At 45.0% G+C, this 22,526-nt stretch overlaps 1 long non-coding RNA gene across 1 annotated transcript in view; it reads right to left on the reverse strand.

The window, feature by feature from the left end:
- Positions 1–724: 724 nt before the first annotated feature.
- Positions 725–22,526, reverse strand: part of LOC114678952 (uncharacterized) — a 56,206-nt gene continuing 34,404 nt past the window's right edge. Inside the window, exon 4 of the long non-coding RNA XR_013411803.1 lies at positions 725–5,975. This is a non-coding gene — a long non-coding RNA (uncharacterized LOC114678952). The remainder of the gene's footprint in view (positions 5,976–22,526) is intronic.

Below are 22,526 nucleotides of genomic sequence, written 5' to 3' on the forward strand. Positions count from 1 at the left end.
AATTCTCCCTGGGGATATTTGCTGACCATCAAGAACCTATATAAGTGACAGTGGTTATCTGTCTCCATGTATCCAATGTCCAGACCCTATTGGCCCCCAGGATATTTCATCTCAAACAGACATATCCAGCTCAGTGTGTTTCAAACTTTCAGCATAGTTTAAAATATGGGGAAGAATTCCTCCCGGATCTCAAAGGGGATAAATGTTGGGATTAGTGAGAGTTTCTGAAATCAGGAAAGTTAAAAGTTGGCAAACTCTCCTTTATCATTCACATTAGACTTAAACTTAGTAACTTACCAAGATTGCCTTGGACCTCCATGCCATCCTATTCATTGTGAAGTGAGCATGGCCAATCTGGTTTATTTATTTTTTAGAGGCAGGCAGGGTCTCATTCTGTCATGAGGTTGGAGTGCAGTGGCCCATTCATTGGTTGCTGCAGCCTTAACCTCCTGTCCTCATGTGCTCCTCCCACCTCAGCCTCCCTGGTAATTGGGACTACAGTCATGCACCGCCACACCTGGGTAATTTTTAAGTTTTTTGTAGAGACAGGGTTTTCACTGTGCTGACCAGGCTGCTCTCAAACTCTGGGGCTCAAGCGATCCTCCCACCTCAGCCTCCCAAAGTGCTGAAATTACAGGTGTGAGCCACCAAGCCCCGCTCCAAACCATTTTATACTCTGATTCATCAGCACTGAGTTGCACAGAATACAATACACTCTCACTAGTTTAAGCGGAGAAGAATTTATTCAGGGTATAAACGGTTTACAGAATCACTAGGAGAGGAAAGGAAGCAGATTTGAGGCTAAGCTTCTAGGAATTACATCCAAAGCCACATTGCAGGACTGATTGTCAAAGTCACCACAGCCCCCACAGTCACCACAGCTCCTGCTGCTGAATCGGGAAGCCGTGGCTAACACTATAGTCTGCAGAGATGCGCGGGGAAAGCTGCCTCCAAGAAATAAGACATCGAAGCGCTGTTCCTGCAGCTGCTCGCCGCATGGAACAGTGATCTTTCTGCAACAGCCCCGCACCTGCAAAACTGGATGTCTTATGTCCCACCTCTTGTTCCCTTTAACTCCGCTCTGAAATCAACCCTTCCAGGGGGGAATTTGCTTGGCAGATACTAATCACATCTGGAGCCTTGGGCCTGGGAAACATAGGGTTTAGCTCTCCAGGCTCTGGGTGAAGGAAAGGAGAGTGTTGGGATAGACAGTGAGGAATCAGCCCAGGGCGCCCACCATCATCAGTGAGACAGTGGGGAAGAGTTAGCACCCGAAGCCCCCGGGACCACTGTGGAAAGTAATTTTACCAGCGTGCGCATCACCGGAACAGAGTGTGAAACAGGGCTCCCCAGTGCATGTTGTACCTCCTTCTTCATACCTTTCTGCTCTTTTCAACAAAATTTCCTGGGCTTGTGTGGTTCAGTGTTTGGGTTGGCTTTTGTTTTAGCTGAACTAGTTCACTTATTCTGGCTTTGTGGCTGCTCCAGTGAAATATGTGCATATTTTGCCTGTGTACGGCTATCTTTTCCTGTTTTCCTTCAGGGAGAATACATCAGCGCAGAGTCCGTGGCACTGCTCCAGATAAAACAGTGCGGCAGAATCATCACCACTGGCAGAGCTCTCTGGTTGACTCATGAGGATTGGGAATAAATGACCAAATATAAACAGTGGAGTGGTGCCAACTGAGGCTCCCTTGTAGCAAGCAGTCCCCTGTGGCATGTGAAAAAGAGGCCGGGAAAAGCCCAGCTGTGGGCACCTTGCCACTGACTGCTGCTAATTTACTGCCATGACTACTCAAGGGCACACTGATTTCTGCTTTTCAGAAACCTTTTGTGCATTATTTTTTCCACTATCCCCATTAGGCTGACTAACCTGTAAGGCACTGGCTCCCTCAGCCAGTCAGGGCTTAGGCCTGTTTTATCGCACTGCAAATCCCTCACTGGCTGGTCGGTAGCAGTGAGAGAGGACACAGTGGTATTCCTAACCAAGTCTTGCTGGCCTTTAGCTTCCACATGCTTACCTGCAAAATCCTCAGCTTATCTAGTGTAACCAAGATAAAAAAACAGATGATAGGTAGATAGATAGATACATACATACATACATATATAGATGCATAGATGAGATAGGTAGGTAGATGATAAATAGATGAAAGATAGAGATAGGTGTGATAGTATAGGTAGATAGATAGATAATCAATAGGTAGGTTGACAGACACACAGAGAGAGACGTGTAGATGTCATAACACCGGTCACTGAAGGAGCCTGAACAACCTCACACACGCGCAGTACCAGGCCCCTCACCTTCTTCTCTGGCTCCTTACAGGATCTCCTGGCCAGAAGCTGCTGGAGGCATCCGTGGTGGCACTCCGTGGTTAGCACCCTGCCGGGGGGTGGGGGACATCTCCTAAAACTGAAGAACCCCCACGGCACTGAATGACACAAGCTTCCCTTCTAGTCTCCCAGCCCAGGGTGGCACTGGGTCCCATGGAAAAGTGAGGGGGGATGTCCCTTTTCCCAACTTTGTCACTCTTTCTCATCTGAGCCTTAAAGAATCGTGGCATACTCCCAGGGTGTAACACAGACCTTCCTGGAAACAACCCACTTTACGCTACCTGTAGTCCCTTTCTCCAAGACCCTGGCCGCAATCCCAGGGCCACATGTAAGCTCTCAGCCCAGGGTACTGGCACCCAAATCTTTCTCTATCAGCACTCCTCCCCATCAGCACTGGCCACTCAGCCTGTGGGTGTGTGTACACGTGTGTGCTGGGTATTGAGTGTGTGTGTGTGTGCTGTGTTGAGTGTGTGCATGCATGGGAAGCACAGTGTAGGCTAAGCCGAGACCCTCATTTACTTAGATGGGAGAACACTAAGAGATCTAAATACACACATCAACAGCAGGGGCTCTGCAGACACTCAGCAAGCTGGGAGTGGCCAAGGCCGTGTGGAAGGGGCCCCGAGGAAGAGCTCACCTTAGAAGATAATGCTTAGTCTCTGGTTGCTGCCAAATGACATTGTTACACTCCTAAGTTCCCTGCTCTCCAGGACATATTCTGAGTCCCAGATAAGACCTATACGGTGTGGTGGCTCAAACTACAGGTCCCAAGTGTGTTTCCAGGACCAGCTGACGCTGCTCCAGTGAGGAGTTACCAAAGGCCTCTCAACATACAGGACCACCCACATCACTGCAGACTACCAATATGCTGGAGCACGGATCACTTGATCTGAACAGAAGAGTGGCAGCCCAGGAGGGGCAGACGCTGAGTCAAGCTCACACCCATTGAGAACATTCTTCTTCCCCAGTATTCCCTCCAATGACAGGGTAAGAAAGGCGAGATGCAGATGGAAATACTTGGTCTTGCAGTTTGGGTTTGTGCATTTTTCTGTAAGATTGCATTACAGTGTGACATGAGTCCACGGACCAAGGAAAAGGTTTGGATTCAGTGGACCAAGCCTTGTAATGTTATTAGGGCTACTAGTGGGTGACATTGGAGTCTCTTCCTGCCACTCGCAGAGGCCACAGATGGACCAAGCCCTTCTAATGCACAGCTCTCCACACCCAACCTGTGGGCCTGGTTACAGTTGTGCGGTGGGGCGGACCCTCCACCCACACCCTTGTGGCCGCAACAGTGAAGAGGGCTACAGCTTCCATGGGTGGGTGGCAAGACCTCACACCAGTCCCATGAGAAAGCTAAGATGCTTTCTAAATGCTGCAAACTGTCAGCCCACAAGTAAGTGCTTAATGCCAGAAAGCATACAGAAAGTCAAAGCAAACGTCCCTCCACCCTCTTTTTCGCTTGGGTTTTGTGTTTGTTCTTTGTGGCTGGGTGGGAGATTGGGGTAGAAAAAAAAATCCATGATTATTTTTGAACCTGTCTTGTATCCTTTTAAGAAGTAGCTTCTACTAGCAGCTGGTTTTGGTTTTTTGTTTTTTTTTTTTGTTTTTTTTCCAGAGAGAAATGTGAGGGAGGACTGTGTTATGAGCAAAATGTTCATATCCACTTGCAGCAACCTCCTGGTGCATTTCGGGAAATGGTATGTGCTCCCTGGAATCCTGGGGTTCTTTAGAGTGAGCACATATTTATGTTAGGGAGGAAAAAAAAAAACCTCGTATTTTCAACCTCAGAGATGATTTTTTAAAGTCAAAACAACTCACATCGTAGGCTGCCAGAATGCTTGCTTTCTGCGCTCACTTCTACTCCCAGATACATTTGTGTAGCTCATTATATGCTGACTGGAACTGCAGTTTGCAGTGAGAGCCAAGCAGCACTCTCTTTCCAGCTCGTTTCTCATCAGAAGAGTGGTCTTTTATCACTTCAGGAACCTGGAAAAGGCTCTCTGCTGTGGCCATGCTGTTAGATAATGATCTCACCAACCCTAAGCAAAAGCAGAGGGTTTTTCACCCAGTAAAAGCCCTAGGCCAAGGCAAATCCCCACCCCACGCCCAGCCTCAGTCCCATCAGACACAGCAGAGCTGGCCAAAGGATGGCCCCCCAGAGGCCTCCAGTCTTTGTATAAATGAGTCCGCCCCACCCACCTGCGCTGCCCTGGAGTATTTTTGATGACACCGTGGAGCGATGACTGCATCTCTTTGAAATCACATGAAGAGTTGTACTTAACAACAGCTCGGGAGGTCGGAGAGAAGCCACATGACGCAGCTGCTTTGAAAGCAGAAAGAAGACAGGCTCACGGTCGGGCTCCTGGCCAGCGGCGCTGGATAATGACTCCTCTGCCTGTCCCTCTGGCTGAAGCTGAGGAGAGCGAGCCTGTGCACCTGAAGATCTTCAGTTCCTTGTTTGCTCTCTTCCATATTTTCCAAATTTTCCACAGAAAGCACATTCTTTTCCTCTCACCCCTGAATCTGCCAGTGTTCTGGGTGATGGAGGATCCCAGACCGGTTCACCCTATGGGGACAGATGGATCACAAAATGACTTCCAAGCCCACAAAGTTGATGGGCTTGTGGGGGCTGTGCCTTCTCACCCTCATTCGTCGGGCTCCATTGGTGAACATCTGGAAGCTTCTTCTTGACCTCTGCAAGCCACTCACCCTCACTCCCAAACTCCTGTCTCAGGGCCTTGGCACTTGCCCTTCCTCTCCTCCTCTGCCCAGCCAGCCTCTCCCAGAGATCCGTGAGGCCTGTGCCTGCTGATGCTACCCGCCACCCTGTCCCTCCCCACCACTTACCACCGCCGAACAGCCTCAAAGGGTCATTCATCCTTGCGGCTGTTGTCTGTTTTTGTATTATGGAAACCCAGCCTCCCCATCCAAAACCGCAGTCTCCACAAGGAAAGAGATTCGGGGCTGTTTCCTTCTTCTGCTGTATCCTCAGTCACCAGGAAGCAAAGCAGACACTTGGTGAATACCCACTTTTGCAGAGTAGAAATATCAATTGTGTATTTTGCTTTTTCATGTCTATTACGTTATTTCTTCTGTTATCACATAAGCACAGACTGCTTTACAAATCAGAAAACAAACAAGCAAATCCATAAACATGCATTTTAAAATCTCAGGAGGCAGGCCAGGGGCAGTGGCTTACGCCTGTAATCTCAGCACTTTGGGAGGCTGAGGCAGGTGGATCGCAGAGCCCCCTCTCATGCTTTGTGGGAGCAGAGCAACATGTAGGTCAAGAGCCCATCGAGAATGTGATAAAATATTATTACAGACATTCTTCCCAGAAAGCGTGTGCTCATGCCTGTACAGAGAACATTTTTACAGAACTCAAAGGAAGTCCCAGGTCCCCCCACGCTTCACAAATGAAGAATCCCGGGTTGAGATGAGTGACTCCTTTCACCTCACCTCATCCTTCCTGCACAAATGTACTTCACGGTTGTCAGGGATTCCAATAAAATAGCGCTTCTCTCCACGCGTTGGACCCGGCAACCATGGCCCATGCCACGGCCTCCGTTCCTCACTAAGGCAAACTTCTCACCTGCTCCTGCCGAATGGGGCAGCCAGGGTCAGTTGTGCAGGCCCCAGCCCTGGCAAGTGGAGATAAGGAGGTGGTTAGAGGCAGCACAGACAACAGGGCCTGCAGGAGCAACTCAAAGAACTGTCCAGGCCAGCCTGCGAGGCCCACCTGTTACCACAGCCCCAGTGTTTATAAAAGGCCTGGTTGTTCCTCTTTTTTTGGGGCTCTTTGGGTCATATGTGTTCTTAAAATACCAGTCTCAATCCATGAGCTGAGGTGGCCTGAATGAGACTTGGTTCCTCTCAACAAAAAGAGTCCAGATGGCACAATGTTGGGAGACCATCCCTGGGAGCCGAGGCTGCTGACCAGGGGGGTCACCTTGGAAAAGAGAAGGTCCAGTTGGCAAAGCTGCAGCAGACGCTGGCCCACCCTGCTCACTACCCCATTCCCCTCCCAGCTGGGCTGCTGGGCTGGCTGAGCTCTGAGCTCCTTGCGGCTGTCAAATGCCATGTTTCACAAGAAGTTCATTCCAGGTGAGTTCTTGAGATTCCCAGATGAAAAGAACAAAGGAAAAATAAATAAATAAAAATATAAAGCAAAATAAGTTATTCATTTGCCTTTTTGCCTTTCTCCAGCCTGATACCCTTGAGAGTAGCTTCCCCATTTCCAAAGTCCTACAACCCAATGCCGTAATCTTGACTGCACCCCTAATCTCAGGTATTCCCGCTTCCCCAGCTCTTCCCTTCGCCGTGTCTTTTGCCAGCCTGGTGAAGCCACATCCAGAGGTGTAACCCTGAGCCCCTGCCCCGGACCGTCCAGCACAGCCAGCAACACTGGTGGATGCAGATCTGGTTTATCTTTAATCATGACCCTCAGTAGAATCCACAGACTTTCCTGGAAACCACAGGGCAGTCTTCAGCCCCAGCTCCCATCTCTTCCCTCCACATCTAGGCACCTTCTGTTTACAGAGAAGGAGCCATGATGAAAGAAGGCTTTGACCCATTTGAAGGCTTTCAGCCAGAAAATGTGCTTTGTACTTGGAGCTGGAGGAATGGCATTGCCACCACACCACACCCCTTCTTGGTGGAATAGCCACAGCCAGAAATCTCCCTCTGTCCCTTCCCACATGGTGAGTGGCTCTGGGAACCAGGCCTAAGAGAGGATTGGGTGAGAGTTTACAGGGAAGGAATCCTGGCTCTTCCTCTTAGTGGCTCTGTGACTGGGGGAGGTGGCCTAACACCTGTGGTCCTCAGTTCCTGTCATCAGTAAACTGAGGTTATGAATGCAGCCTGCCTCCCAGAGTGAGCTGTGAGACTCAGGTGCATTGGGGCATGGCACAGCACCTGTGAACAGGTGAGGCCAAGATGATACTGTCTGCCCACAAACTGTTTCAGGCTCTTCCTGGGCTTGCATACCAAGGGATCCTTCCAGCTCCCCTCCTTCTAGGTGGGGCCGTGAGCCTGGCTTTGGACGGTGGCATGAGGGCCAAAACGACAGATGCCGCTTCCAAGCCTGGCACATCAACCAGCTCCCTCGCATTCTCTTTCTCACTTCCTTCTGCTACAGCCTTGAAGGCCATGTGTTGGGACTAGTGGTTCCCTAAGATGTAAGGAGCCAGATCTTTGGACAACTGTGTATAGCAGAGCCTGCCCCAATCTCCAACCACATTAGTATGTGACATAAGTGAGCAATATATTTTTCTTATGATAGGCCACTGAGACTTCAGGATTTCTTTGTATTTGCAGCCTAGCCTTGCCTACCCAGATAGAGGTGCCAGATGGATGACCTACAAGCCAGATGTGTTTGGTTTGGCTTTAATGATTAAAAAATTGGAATGTAAGTGCCCTACAGAGAGATGCTCCAGTTTGCCACAACCCTCACCACTCCTTATTGATTTTTACCAGCCACTTCACACATTTACCTGCCTAAGTCCGTGAAACATTTGAGTTTGCAAGCCTGAAAAGCTCTGGATCAAAATCACTTTTTGGATAAATGCTTCGAATCTGTGTTGTCTCATCCTGTGACTTACTCAGGAAGATAGCAGAAACTCATGCAAGTAAATCAAGTAGCATTGTCTATTGAGGTTGGGTGCAGATAGCTTAAGTTTAAAACATGCACTATGGGCCAGGCATGGTGGCTCAGGCCTGTAATCCCAGCACTTAGGGAGGCTGAGGTGGGTGGATCACCTGAGGTTCAAGGAGTTCAAGACCAGCCTGACTAACATGGTGAAACCCTGTCTTTACTAAAAATACAAAAATTTAGCTAGGTATAGTGGCAGGCACCTGTAATCCCAGCTACTCAGGAGGCTGAGGCAGGAGAATCTAAACCTGGGAGGTGGAGGTTGCAGTGAGCCAAGGTCGTGCCATTGCACTCCAGCCTGGGCAACAGAGCGAGACTCTGTCTCAAAACAAAAACAAAAACAAAAACAAAACAAAACATGCATTGTGGCATGGTGAGGAGTGGCCTGGCTTGTCAATCCGGTTCTGGTTTTGGCTTTTTCACCCAGAAGCAAAGTTGACTTCCACCAAATTAACAAGGGCCTTAATTTCCTTGTTTTCAAAATAAGTGATTTTAAATAAACACTCTCCATATTAGCTTGGGCTATCATAAGGAATTACCATTGGCTGGGTGGCTTAAACCACAGACATTCATTTTCTTGAAGTTCTAAAGGCTGAAGTCCAAGGTCAAGGTGCCTCCTGACGTCATTTAAACTTTATCTCCTTCTCACAGGCCCCGACTCCAAATAGAATCACATTGAGTGTGTGGGCTTCAGCATCAGCATTTTGGGGGGACACCATTCAGCCCATAACAGATTCTATTATTTCCAGACTGTTCAAAGAAGGAAATAGATCATATTTGTATACTCACCACAGCGTGGGACAGGCACGGGGAGTGGTAGGGCTGACCCGCTGAGGGACCTCACTTTAATTAAAAATGCCTGTTTTAAAATTTAATTTTACTTTATTTTGACAAGATAAATTTATTTATTTTTATTTTTTAAAAAGTTATTATTTTTTAATTTTTTATTTCCATAGACTTTTGGGGAACAGGTGGTATTTGATTGCATGAGTAAGTTCTTTAATGGTGATTTGTGAGATTTTGGTGCACCCATCACCTGAGCAGTACACACTGAACCCAATTTGTAACCTTTTATCCCTCACCACTTCCCACCCTTTATCCCAAGTCCCCAGAGTCCTCTGTATCATTCTTACGCCTTTGCATCCTCATAGTTTAGTTCCCACTTATGAGTGAGAACATACGATGTTTGGTTTTCCATTCCTGAGTTACTTCACTTAGAATAATAGTCTCCAATTACATCCAGGTTGCTGCAAATGCCATTAATTCATTCCTATTTATGGCTGAGTGGTATTCCCTCATATATATATATATATATACACACACACCACAGCTTCTTTATCCACTCGATTAAATGACATTTGAGCTGGTTCCACATTGTTGCAATTGCAGACTGTGTTGCTATAAACATGCATGTGCAAGTATCTTTCTTGTATAATGACTTCTTTTCTTCTAGGTAGACACCCAGTAGTGAGACTGCTGGATCAAATGGTCCTTCTAAAAAGTGGCTGTTTTTTAATATATGAGAATATAAAAATCATTTTTTCAGTCATGTGTGTTGTGAATATCTTCTTCTGGACTCTGGTTGGTTCTTTAATTTTTTATTTTTTTCTTCTGCTGAAGTTTTGCATTTTAGTATTTATCAGTTTCAAGGTGATAATATTCTCCTATACTTTCCCCTAAAGTTAAGGTTTTTGTTTCAATATTTAGAAATTCAATCTCCTGTGAGTTTTGGTGTATTTTTTGTATAGTATGAAGTCTGCAGTATGTAATACTATTTGAAGTTATTAAGTTTTACATAAATAGGATCACACTGTAAAAACAAAAGTGGCTGTCCTCTTCCAGACAATTTTTTTGCCCAAAACATCATTCTGAGATGGGCCTTGAAAAAATTCCCGACATGGAGAAAAAAGCTGGCCCTGCTGTGTCGGTTGAATGGCCCAGGGTCTGCAACTGGAGCCCCACCACAAGCTGTGCTCCTGGTTTTCTCTTCCGTCTGGAACAGACACTCCCCTGGTGTGAACTGTTGCTGTTCGCAGTGTGTGGGATGAGGGGCACCAATCCTAACCCACTAACAGAAAGCTATGGGAAATAATTAGCTGGTGCTGACTGAGAACTCTGAAATACATGAGGCGTGCAAGGAATGTTTCTGAAATACAGACATATTCATTCTGTGACACTCAGGGACAGCCCCGGGGTGCTGCTCTGGTGTCATCTCTGCAAACTGAAACGTCCAATGGCACCAGGAGCAAGGTCAGAGTTCCCAGCCCTGTGGTGTCCTTGGACTTGAAAATCAGCCATTTAGAATCCTTCTACGTGCCTCATAAGGCTGTAGGGATTAATTTGGGTTATACTGGATATTTGGAGTACTGGGTGACGTACAAGAAACCTGTCTCCCTGCAAGTTACAGACCCTTTACAAGACCTTAAAATTCAGGAGGAAGCTGGAGGCCTTGATGCCAGTCCTTCCTCCATCTTGGCTCAGCCATGCGACTTTGGATGCATCGTCTGACCTCTCTGGGCTTCTGTGGACACACCTGAAAACTGGGAACAGGTTGGGAGGGGCATTTGACTCGACAAAATTGAATGAGCTGTTAACAACTGTTTGCATTTTTTGTTTTGTTTTGTTTTTTGAGATGGAGTCTGGCTCTGTCGTCCAGGCTGGAGTGCAGTGGCGCGATCTCAGCTCGCTGCAAGCTCCGCCTCCTGGGTTGACACCATTCTCCTGCCTCAGCCTCCAGAGTAGCTGGGACCACAGGCGCCCGCCACCACGCCTGGCTAATTTTTTGTATTTTTAGTAGAGATGGGGTTTCACTGTGTTAGCCAGGATGGTCTCTATCTCCCGACCTTGTGATCCGCCCGCCTCAGCCTCCCGAAGTGCTGGGATTACAGGCGTGAGTCACCGCGCCCGGCCTGAGAAAAGTTTTTAAAAGCTGAACTAACACTGTCTCAGCAGGCCCAGGAAGGAAGGGCGCTTTGCCTGGGGGTCTGGAGGTCTCTGGGGTAAAAGAACCCCACGGGGTGGAGTTCATTGCATTGCGGCTCTTTTACCCCTCTCATGGGGTAAAATCCATCACCTCAAGCCTTGGGGTTCTTTTACCTCGGAGACTTCCAGATCCCCACGCAAAGTGCCCGTCCTTCCTGGGCCTGCTGAGATCGTGTTAGCTCAGCTTTTAAAAACTTGCGCCCGTAGGGCTTTTACCCTCACGAGGCCTGGAGTTGCACAAAGCTGAAACAGCTGCCTCTTCACACAGCCCTGTGCCCCGCTGGCCCGTGGACACTGTCAGGACAGCAATGAGGTAACATAGAGCCCCACAGGAGAGCCAGGCACACTGCTCTGAAACCCAGAAACAAAGTGAAGCCCAGCTGGGAGAAGGGGTACCTCAGTGTGTCGGGAACTCCTGTCTTAGCCAAAGCAGCAGGAGGGGCAGTGGGCAGGCAGGACACAGCACCCACTTCGAGGACCAAAAGGTGGACCTGATGTGAAGCTGGTGGGCCACCATTCTGCAGGAGCAATGGAGCCTAATAGATCCCGGAGTCTGAGTGTTCTGTTCACAATTCCCCTTGCTCTGTGCTTCAACAGCCTACCTCATACTTAGGTGCTGGTGATTCATGAGCTGACCTGCATTATCCTCTGCAGCGTAGATGACAAGAGGGAGGCTGAGTCGAGTGAGTCCCTGACAGACTGGAGGCCGAGCCTACTGAAATCCCTTTTGGAACCAGGCAAGCAATAAATAAATACAGACATGAATAGATGGAAATGGAATTTCTACGACGCAAACACCCACACCGTCAGCAAGTTAGATTTATAGCAGCAGAGCTTCAGGGAAGATGACTCCCTCTGCTAACAGCCACGGTTCAGTCTGCCCTAACCCAAGCACACCTACTCACCACCCTCCAGCTGCCCTGAGATCTCTCTTCTTCCTTTCACCTGCTCTTTCCCTGCCTCCACTTCCTCAGCACCCACTCCCCATTAACCATTGCAGTCAAGGTCATGCCCCCATTGTTTTACTGGCAGTCTTCTTTGGTGGTCACCAATGACCTTTTCACTGCCAGATGCAATTAAAAAAATTTTTTTCTACTAATACATAATATATGTACGTGTTTTGGGGGTACACGTGATATTTTGGTACATGCATAGAATGTGTAATAATTAAGTCAGAGTATTTAGGAAATCCATCGCCTCAAACATCTATCATTTCTTTGTGTTGGGAACATTTCACATCTTCTCTTCTAGCTATTTTGAAATAACTTCCCTGATTATATTCTGTTCTCTGCCTTTGGTGGCTATTACTCGTAATATAACCTAAGTTCTTTACAAGATCCTGTCCTTAGCTGTGTTTTTCCTTTTCCTCTCTCACTCCTGTCTCCTTGCACATTTCATCCACTACAACAGCTTCTCCTCCCACAGCTGTGGACTTCACTCAAGCGGACCTCTGCTGGCCACCATATTCCCCTCAAGTCAGAGCTCTGCGTCTTCAACTTTTTGAGCATTTCCTGTGTGTCCCCCAGCCACTGCCCAGCATTCTCTATCAGGCATCCAACTCAAATGCTTGGCACTCTCTTTGATATCTCTCTTCCTTTATGTATTCTCAAAGAACCAATTACCAAATACTCCCTACTCAACTGCTACTGTGTTTCTACCTTCAAAACTCCTTGCCAAGAATCTCACTTCTGAAATCCATGTTGGAGTAAACAAATAGGAATCTGAGCAAAATATATGAAGCAGCTATTTTCAGACATTGGACAGTAGGCAAGAGGACCGTGGGTCCCTGAGAGAGGCAGGACCCAGAGTCTCCCCAGCTTTCTGCCTGAGGGCACTTTCTACCCACAGCTTATGGAAGTGATCCAAGCAGAGATGACAGCTCTGCTGAATTAAGAGATCAGAATATGGAGACATTGGGCTGGTTCTTAGTTGAGGGGGCAGAGTGAGAAGATAGGGCGAACTATGGCAGAAAGAGACTGCCAGTCTGGATATGGGTCGCCTAGAGCTTGTTAGTGAATACTCATCAGAGCAAGTATGAAAGAAATCCATGAGCAGGGCTGAGAACTACAAGCACTCACACCAGGCTCACACAGTTAAGCTCCTACCAGAGAAGGTGGAGAGACTTGTTAGGCATTCAGAAGAAACTTCCGAAAGCTTGAGTCTTTTCAGATGCAGTTTCTGTATCTATTGAAGTGGTTTTTCGTATAATGTGGTATGAATATGTTGGTACGGATTTTTACAATTCCTCGTGAGAAGAAATGGCTTATAGTATTCTGTTGTTATAATGTCCTTGTCAAGTTTTGATATCAAGATGATGCTGAGCTGGCAATGTTCTTTCCTTCTCTGTTTCTAGAAAAAAAATGTGTGTAGGTTTGGTATTGCTTCTTTCTTAAATGTTTGATAAAATTCAACACTAAACCATCTGGGTCTGGAGTTTTCCTTAGGGGAATTTAATACTCAATTAAATGTCTTTAATATATATATAGTTGTTAAGAATCTCTATTTCTTCTTTTGTCAATTTTTGTAATATGTGTCTTTCAAGGAATTTATTTTATCTAAGTTTTTTAATTTATTGGCATGAAGTTGTTCATAAAATTCTTACTATCCTTTTAACATCTATCTGTTAGATCAGTTATGATGTTCCCTTTTTCATTCTTGATACTTTTAATGTCTTCTCTTTTTTCTTAATCAGTCTGACTAGAAGTTTATCAATTTTTTATTTTTATTTTTTGAGACAGGGCTTCATTCTGCACACAGGCTGAAGTGTGTGGTTATGAGCTCAGTTCACTACAGTCTTAACCTCCTGGTCTTAAGCAATCCTCCCACTTTAGCCTCCTGAGTAGCTGGAACTATAGGTGTGTGCCGCCATACCCAGGTAATTTTGTTTTGTTTTGTTTTGTTTTTGTAGAGATGGGATCTCACTGTGTTGCCCATCCTGGTCTTGAACTCTTGGGTCAAGTAATCTTCCTGCCTCAGTTTACCAAAGTGCTGGGATTACAGATTTGAGCCACCACACCTGGCCAAGTTTATCAATTTTAAATCATTTCCAAGAACCAAGATTTGGTTTCATTGCTTATTTTGTCTTTTTTCTATTTTGTTGATTTCTTATTACTTTCTTCTACTTTGGGTATGATTGGAGCCCCTTTCTTGCTTCTTAAGCTTATTGCTTTAGAACTCTTTGCTTTTTATTTTTTAATTTTAATTTTTATGATTGTTATTTTTTGCTGCCCGAAGTGATCTCAGACTCCCAAGCTCAAGTGATTTATCCTGGCCTCCCAAAATGCTGGGATTACAGTTATGAGCCACCACGCCCGGCCTGGAACTTCTTATTTTCAAATACAAGCGTCTAAAGCTATAAGCTGTTAACTGCTTCCCACAAATTTTGATATGTTATATTTTAATTGTCATTCTATTACAAATAATTTCATAGTGGAGAAACTTAACAGAGATCATTAATCAAATGACCAACATAAATTTCATCAGTAATGAGACAAACAGAAATCCTGTGCTACCTGATATGATACAGCGAGAAGAACACAGGATTGCTTCTGTGATATTCTGCTAGAGTTGCACAATCTGAATCCAAACATGAGGAAATGCCAGACAAATCCATATTAAGGGCTACTGCATACATAAATAATCTATCATCTCAAAATATTATAATCAAAGACTGAGGAACTCTTCCAGAATAAAGGAGACTATAGAGATGTGTCCAATGGAACGCATAATTCTGGATTTGTATGATTTTGCTACTGAGACATTGCTGAAATTTAAATGGGATCTCAGGATTATAAGGTTAATTGATTTTCATGGTTGTATTATAGGAAATGCACACTACAGTATTCAGAGTAATTGGGCATTATGTTGACAAACTCATGTAAAATGGTTCAGAATTAAAATATTTTTTGGATTATATTTGCAACTTTTCTGTAAGTTCTTTTTCTGAGGTTTTTTTTCCTGAAAAAATTATTCCCTGACCCCCAACAAAGAGAAAAATTTTGCTAAGAGAAAAAAAGCTACACACACAAGAGTTGCTATGATATCATTCCATTTATGTTAAATTCTGGAACATTCAAAACTAATCTACAGTGACAGAAAACAGATCAGTGGTTGCTTAGGGGTGAGGGCGGGGAGAAGATTGTGAAGTGGCAGGAGGGATGTTTTAGGGGTGACAAAAATGTTCTGTGTCTTTATTCTGGTGGTGGTAACATTTTTTTTTAAATAGATGTATTTCATACTATGAAAATTACATCATTATAAAGTTGACTTGAAAGGAAAATGCCTTCCTTCTTCCCCAGAACATGGTCTTTAACATCATTTCCCCTGAAGGAATCAGAGGTCCTTAAAGAAGGAGTTCATTTCTCTCTGAGACAGGTCTAAAGTGAGCATAGGATGCCTCATTGTATTAGAAAGCAAGGAAACGTTCAAATCTGAATAGGGTCATGTGAAAAGAACCTAAGAGATAGCTTAGAAAAGGGCCCACTTTTCAGTCATGACAATTTAAATATGAAAAGTATCATGATGGATTGAAACACATCGAATCAATGAAAATCTGTTAAATTCATAATGATACTTAGAAAAAATGGAAAGTCAGAGAACCCATTTATCACCATTTGAAGTAGCGATTAAAATAACTCTTTACTCTAATTAAGCATTTATCCTGTCTCCTGATAGGAATTGTGTTTGAGGATATTTAAGTAGTCCCCGTTGATGCGATCAAATTTTACTTTACTTAAAAATGCCAACTAATAAAAGTAGTATAAATGCCAGAATTATTTTTAAAGATCATTTCATAAGCTCTAGATTTTATCAGTTGGTATTAAAACCATCCTGTGAGTAGTTGAACTGTACGTTCTAGGAATATCACACAAAACATTGTAGTCACAAAGGGAAAATAGAACTGAAAAATAGATCAGGCCTTCATCAGTCTAATCCAGGCATGGGTCATATGGGTCTAATGTGTTTTATGACCAGATCCAACTTGTTTTAACTAGATACAAGTTTCATGAAATACAAGAGAAGGTCACCAGAAATATCCAGAAAATGGGATATCCTGCAGGTAGCTGGCTTAGTCCCTTCGACAAATCAATGTAATTTAAAAAGCGACTTTTCTAAAATAAAATAATCTTAAGGGACATAAAAACCTGTTGGCATCCATAGTCCTGGATTGAATGCTAGTTAGATATCACATACTAGTGAGATTTTTTTGTTAACTGAAAAAAATTGAATATGGTATGGTTCAACTTTGAACTTTAGTTCAAAGTTTACTAAAATAGAGGAGTAGAGATCATTGGTGAAAAAAATTACCATCCAGTATGTACAATAATATCTCATTTTGGTAAAAAAATACAGATAGGTAATGTGTATATGTACATATATACACACACATATAATGTATACAATATTATCTTATTTTCGTTAAAAAATAAGTAAGTGTATACATTATGTGTGTGTGCACATACACACAGAAAAAGAGCCAGGATGATATGCACCTAATGAATGAAAAGTGTGATATGTGGGTGGTAGGAATATATTATTTTTGTCATTTTTTATATTGTAACTTTTAAAAAACATTTCTTTCTTTAAAGTTTTTTATTTTAGAGACTCAGTCTCACTGTGTTGTCCAGGCTGGTCTCAAACTCCTGACCTCAAGTGATCCTCCTGCCCTAGCCTCTCAAAGTCCTGGGATTATAGGCACACACCACCGTACCGGACCAAAAACACTTCTTACAACACACACACATACACACACACACACACACACACACACACACCCATACACACATATTACCTCTATAATAATAAAATGTTATTTTTTCAAAAATGTGTTTTGTTTTGACCATGCTTCTGCATCCTTTCAGTCCTTACTTCAGGCCCTCATGCCACCTTGCCCAAAATACTGCAGTAGATCTCATTCTTAACTATGATCCACTGCAATCCACCCTACATACCACTATCAGATTAATCTTCCTAGAAGAGAAGTGCTGATTGATTGGACGACTTCTGATCAGCATGTTTCAGTGGTTCCTGCCTATACTGTAAAATCATAACTTCTCAACCCTGTTCTCAGTCACATAGGGACCCATTCCCGACCCACATCTCTGAGCTCAATCCTGCACTCCCCTCGGCCTTTTCACCACCCAGACCGCAGCTTTCCCACCCTCGTGCCTTTGCTCACAGCCTTGCTGGGACACAAAGCTCTGTCTGCTGACACCTTACCTTTCCTCTCGTGCCCAGCTCCAAGGCACCTTCCCACAGAACTTGCACCGTATTTTATATATAATTTTTTTAAGATGGAGTTTTGCTCCTATCACCCAGGCTGCAGTGCAATGACGTGGTATTGCCTCACTGCAACCTCCACCTCCTGGGTTCGGGCAATTCTCCTACTTCAGCCTCCAGAGTAGCTGGGATTACAGGTGCCTACCACCATGCCCAGCTAATTTTTGTATTTTTAGTAGAGATGGGGTTTCACCATGTTGGCTAGGCTGGTCTTGAATTCCTGACCTCAGTTGATCCACCTGCCTCGACCTCCCAAAGTGCTGGGATTACAGCTATGAGACACTGCACCCAACCAGCATTTTATTTATACTTTCTAATGTTGACATTGATGCATGTGGTCTGTTTCCCCCAATCAAATTTAATGTTTTAAAGGGAAAAATTCCTATTCAGTTTTATATCATTCACAGAACTAGTAGTTCTGTTTTCTGAACAAAGTAGTTACATAAAATAATAAATAAATAAATGAACAAATGATGTTTTCTAATTAAGACAATTTCTCCATTCAGAGACTATGCTTGAGGCCAGGAGTTCGAGACCAGACTGGGCAATGTAGTGAGACACCATTTCTATAAAAACAAACAAATGAGCAAACAAAGACTGTATCCAGGGTCTAAAATATTTTCTTAAGAATGGCAAATTGTTCTTTTTTCAAAATGGGATAAAATGTACCCTCCATACTCACACATTCTTATGAAACCACAATCAATTAAATGAGCATGGATGGCATTCTCTGATTCTTAGGGAAGAGTAGGTCAAATTGGGTTCAGAGTGCTCATTTCCTTCTCCCTCTTTGAAATTGCACTTTTAATGCCTGATAGATGAGGTAGGCTTACTCTGTTTCATGGTCACTTTGTCTGTCCTTTGTAAATACAATACTGCACACTGCTTTTCTTCAACTTTGCCCTTCAGCTTTAGAGATAACAGTTTGTCACAGAACGGGGAAAGAGTCAAAACGATGATTTTTCCTGGGGCACAGATTGAGGCAGGTCCTGCGGGGATGCACCGACAACAGGAAAGGGATCCAGCAGAGTCACAGCCATTAACTCCAAGAAAGCAAATCTGTGGGAGTTTTCCTTAGAGCCCAGAAAAAGTAAATAGCCAGGACCTGCCTCTCATAGTTGCTGTGGCCCTGCAGATAACAATGTGAAGGGTCCCAGGGAACTCTGCAGAACATCCTGGCCATAGGGCTGGAGCTGTGTTGAGATAACTCTCCCCTCCCTTACCTCTCTCACCTGATGGGTGCTCCGGGTCAGGACCAGGCATTGTGATAGAGAACATTCTTTTAGGAAGTAGAACAACCTCTTAAGGTAGGTACTATGTGACCTTCAAGATCATGCTGAGAGCCTGATCAACCAGCAACAGCAAGTATTTCCTGAGAGACAAAGTATTCCATGTCCTTTGCATGGTTGATGGTTTAATTGAAGGACAGAGAGAATACTCACATGAAGTATTGATGCAGGATTTTCTTCTCAGTCACTTTACAAGCTAGGGACCTCTGGCCGGTGACTCTCTGCTCAGGCCTTGTTTGGCTATGCTACCTGCTGCTGGAGACAGCCCTCCCATTCAACCTGCCTGGGCCAAGTCTGGCTTGTGCACCAGTTCCTGAGCTCTTGTCCCATGCCCAAGAAGAATGAGGATATGCTGACACCCAAAGAGTGAGCAAGGAAGGGAGTTTTATTGACTGATGAAACACCTTTCAGTGGAGAGGGGACATGGGGGTGGTCCCTCTACCTGAAGGTGGGAAAGTCCCCCATAAAGTGACTGAGTTCAGGGCTTTTATGGGCTTAGAATAGGGGAGAGGCAGGCCATAGATAGTATTGGAAAAGGCAACATTTGATTGATTGGTTAAAAGGTATTATTCAGAAAGAATCCATCAGAAAAGGCTGGGGAAATAGGAACAGAAGTTCTCACTCTGGGTTACTAGTTTCATCTGGGACCAGCAGTCCAGTCTTTCAGGCTTCAGGCTGTTTTTCTGGCTTGAAGGTGGAGTTTCACTGGGGAACCACCCCTATCTGCCTAGGCATTTGGCTGCCTCCTGTAGCTATCAATTCCCCTCTCTGAAAAGGTACATCTAACTGCCATTAAAATAGAGATGAAGACCAATCTTAATGGCTTCCTGCGGACAGGCAGCACTGTTTTGCAAAACAGCAGTCAGATGTCCCTCAGAGGCCTTTCTGAGGGTCCCAGGTAAAAGGGAGCCATCATTCAAGGCAGTGCTGGCCAAAGACCAGGGATGAGCTACAGGCTATACAAGCTGGAGAAGTTCTGAGGGGAGAGAAATTCAAGGACCCAGGCAGGCAGGGCAGATTCAGGGAGAAGGCGACTTGGTCAGCCATCAGGGTTAGCACCATGGTGCTGGGAGCACTTCCTAACAGAGATAGGGGTCTCCTGCCTGACCACCCCCATCACCTTGAATCATCCATCACCTCTTAGTTTCAGTTTTTAATGGGACAACATCAAACCACATTCCTAAAAAGGCTTAAAATATGTAACATTCCTATTACTGGTTAGCATTTCGATAGCATCTTTTCCTGTGATTTTGGCAAGTGCCACAGTGGGGCAGGATGGAGAAGAAACAATGGAAGAAGACTGCAACTAGGGTGATGTGCAGTTCAGGACTCCTAGGCCTGGACATGGTGCCCAAATCAGAACCTGGTTTTCTGTGTCACCCGCCCTGGATCCTCCTTGGCAGCCCTGATGCAAGTGGTGGGTTCACCCAAATCCCTGAGAATGTGAATGGAGTAGAGATTTTTGTGACACCATCACCAATTCCAGCTTTTCCTAGGTAGTGTTCCAAAGAGAACAAGCAGCCCTCTCTGAAGAGCTCAAATCCTGTGTCTCTAATACCTACCCCACCAAGCTCCTCCCTCACTAAGAAGAAATGTTCCTCTGCAAACCCTTACAACCCTAGGGAGGAGGAGCCAAGACGAGACAGCTCCATGGCCATCAATCCTCATTATCATTCTCACCATCATTATCATCATCTAGAGAGAAACAGGCTGCATGTTTTGTGTCATCCGACTGACAGATCCATTTATACCACTGTCTAAACACGACTAAAAGGAAAATGCTCATTTGCTTTTAACAGAACTGGAAAAAGCACAGACTTCTCAAGTTTTAAATAAGCTGAGCTGCTAATTTTAATATTAAAATTCGAGGTTAAGACTACAGAGAGCTGGTAGGGCTGGCATATGGTGTGTTACTGAGGGTCCCCACTGGGACTGCTGTGGGCTTGTGGTGATGGAGAGTTTTTTTCTCCATTGTTTTCTAACTTTATTCTTGTAGACCCAGATGTCTTTGACACCTCCAGTCCATCATTTGCACTTGAATGGTGGGTCTGGGCAGCAGAGTGACCTAGGCCTCTAGAAAATTAGACACAGCCAGGCTAGCACAACAAAGGACAGGAATTCAAAGCAATTAGGAAGATTGCTTTGAGGGGAAGATTACAAGGAACGTAAAGGTCTGAGTCCTGTTGTCTTCACTAATCAACATTCAAAACTTTGAACTTTCTTAGCAACTTCCAGTCCAGAGCACTGGGTAGGGCTCTTTAAAACTAGTGTAGGTCCCTCCTTGAGGGCAGTGAAGGGGAAAAATCAATGCATGGAGAGAGCAGGAGCTGTGTTCAAAGTCACGATGTAAGAGGCACGTGGATGGGTCTCACATGGTTTGGAGTCTGCTTAATAATCCCCGTAGCCAGCTCATTGGATGGGTAGCAGGCTGGGTTCTTTGTTGCAGACAGCAGAACCCACTAGAGCTAATCAAGTTACAAGGACTTATCAAAGGTTAGTGGGTAACTCACAGAAGCTTCAGGAGGGCCAGAGAATTGTGCAGAAAGGAACAGAGCTCAGACTACAGCATTCCTCCATTGAAGTCCCTTCTGAACCTTTAAAGGAGATAATAGTAAGTTCAACCTTGGAGGTAGGCAATTCAGCCTTGGAAAAGATTGCCAAAACAAGTAGAACAAACTCTTCCAAGGAAATTACTCCAGGTACCCAATTCCTTACTCCAGTGCTCCTATCTGGACTGCTTATTGGCCCCAGCTATATAACCAGGTCATAGCAGTTTGTGTGGACCCCCTATGACCCCTGCTGCCCTTCAGCCCTAACTTCCCTCACTGTTTGGCTGCTCAGACTAGAGTTCTCTTTCTCCATCACCCACTCCCCCACCTGCCTTAACTAAGACAGGAAAGTTGTTTCTGTCTCAGTGCTCTAGGAAGCCCCTGACAGTTTCAGAAGTAATTCTCTCCAACTGAGCCAGGGGTGTGGAGATGAGAGACTGGTGCTTTCCATTTGGGAAAGTTGCTCAAATTCCTGGGAGTTCAACTAAACCTTCCTCTGAACTCAGAGCTGACTGATGGGCCAGCATGGAGAAGACATCGGTAAGACACTACAGCAGTTCTCAAGGCAGAGTGGACACAGGACTTACACAGGGAACTTGCCAATATACGGATTTCCAGGACCCAGCATCTCCAGAGATGCTGAGATGTCATGTCTATGGCAGGGGCCCAGGGATCTGCATGTTTCACAAGCTCATCAAATGAGTCTGATATAAATGCTCTGTAGGCCCCATTTTGAGAAACACTGACTTAGAATTATTCCATAATAGTTATGTAGACTGCTAAGATCAGACACTAGAGATAAAAACATAAAATGTGTTTCCTAGTCACCAGCTGTATTACCCATGTCTTATTTTCTGTATTCGGATGCTGTGATACCTGGGGTCTTGCTGACCATGGAGGAACTGCCCCTGTCAGGTTACTCAGTTCTTAGCAGTAATAAACAACTTGTCTGTAAGCACACCTTTCACAACAAACCAACCAATCCAGAGCCCACACCCACACTGCCTTCTTTACTGGGGACGCTGGATCATATCCACCTGTCTTAATCACCTTGGAGCCAGGTATCAGACAATTAGGGACAGCCCCTATGCCCCAGAGTCCATCGAAATTATTCAAACTAGCGATTCTTAAGCCTACACTGCGTCACCCATTACTTTCCATGGAAACCACACTAAAGATTCTTGCCCTTGTTTTTCCCTCGCTCCATCTGCCGCCTGACCAATCCTCTTTGGTGCCCCCACCCCATTCAGGGCATGCTCCTTCCTCTAGGAGCTGTGAGTAGTAAACTCTCCGTCCAACGGTGATCATCTCAAAACCAATTGGACTTACTCTACCTCAAATTCCCTACCAATACACTACATTTTTAAATGCCTTGTGATGCTGTGACTTATAATGAGAAATATATTTGGTCTTCATCCCAGTTCCTGGTGTAGAGCTTCTAAA

The sequence above is a fragment of the Macaca mulatta genome, chromosome 1 (assembly GCF_049350105.2).
Source record: "Macaca mulatta isolate MMU2019108-1 chromosome 1, T2T-MMU8v2.0, whole genome shotgun sequence".
NCBI classification, from domain to species: Eukaryota; Metazoa; Chordata; class Mammalia; order Primates; family Cercopithecidae; genus Macaca; species Macaca mulatta.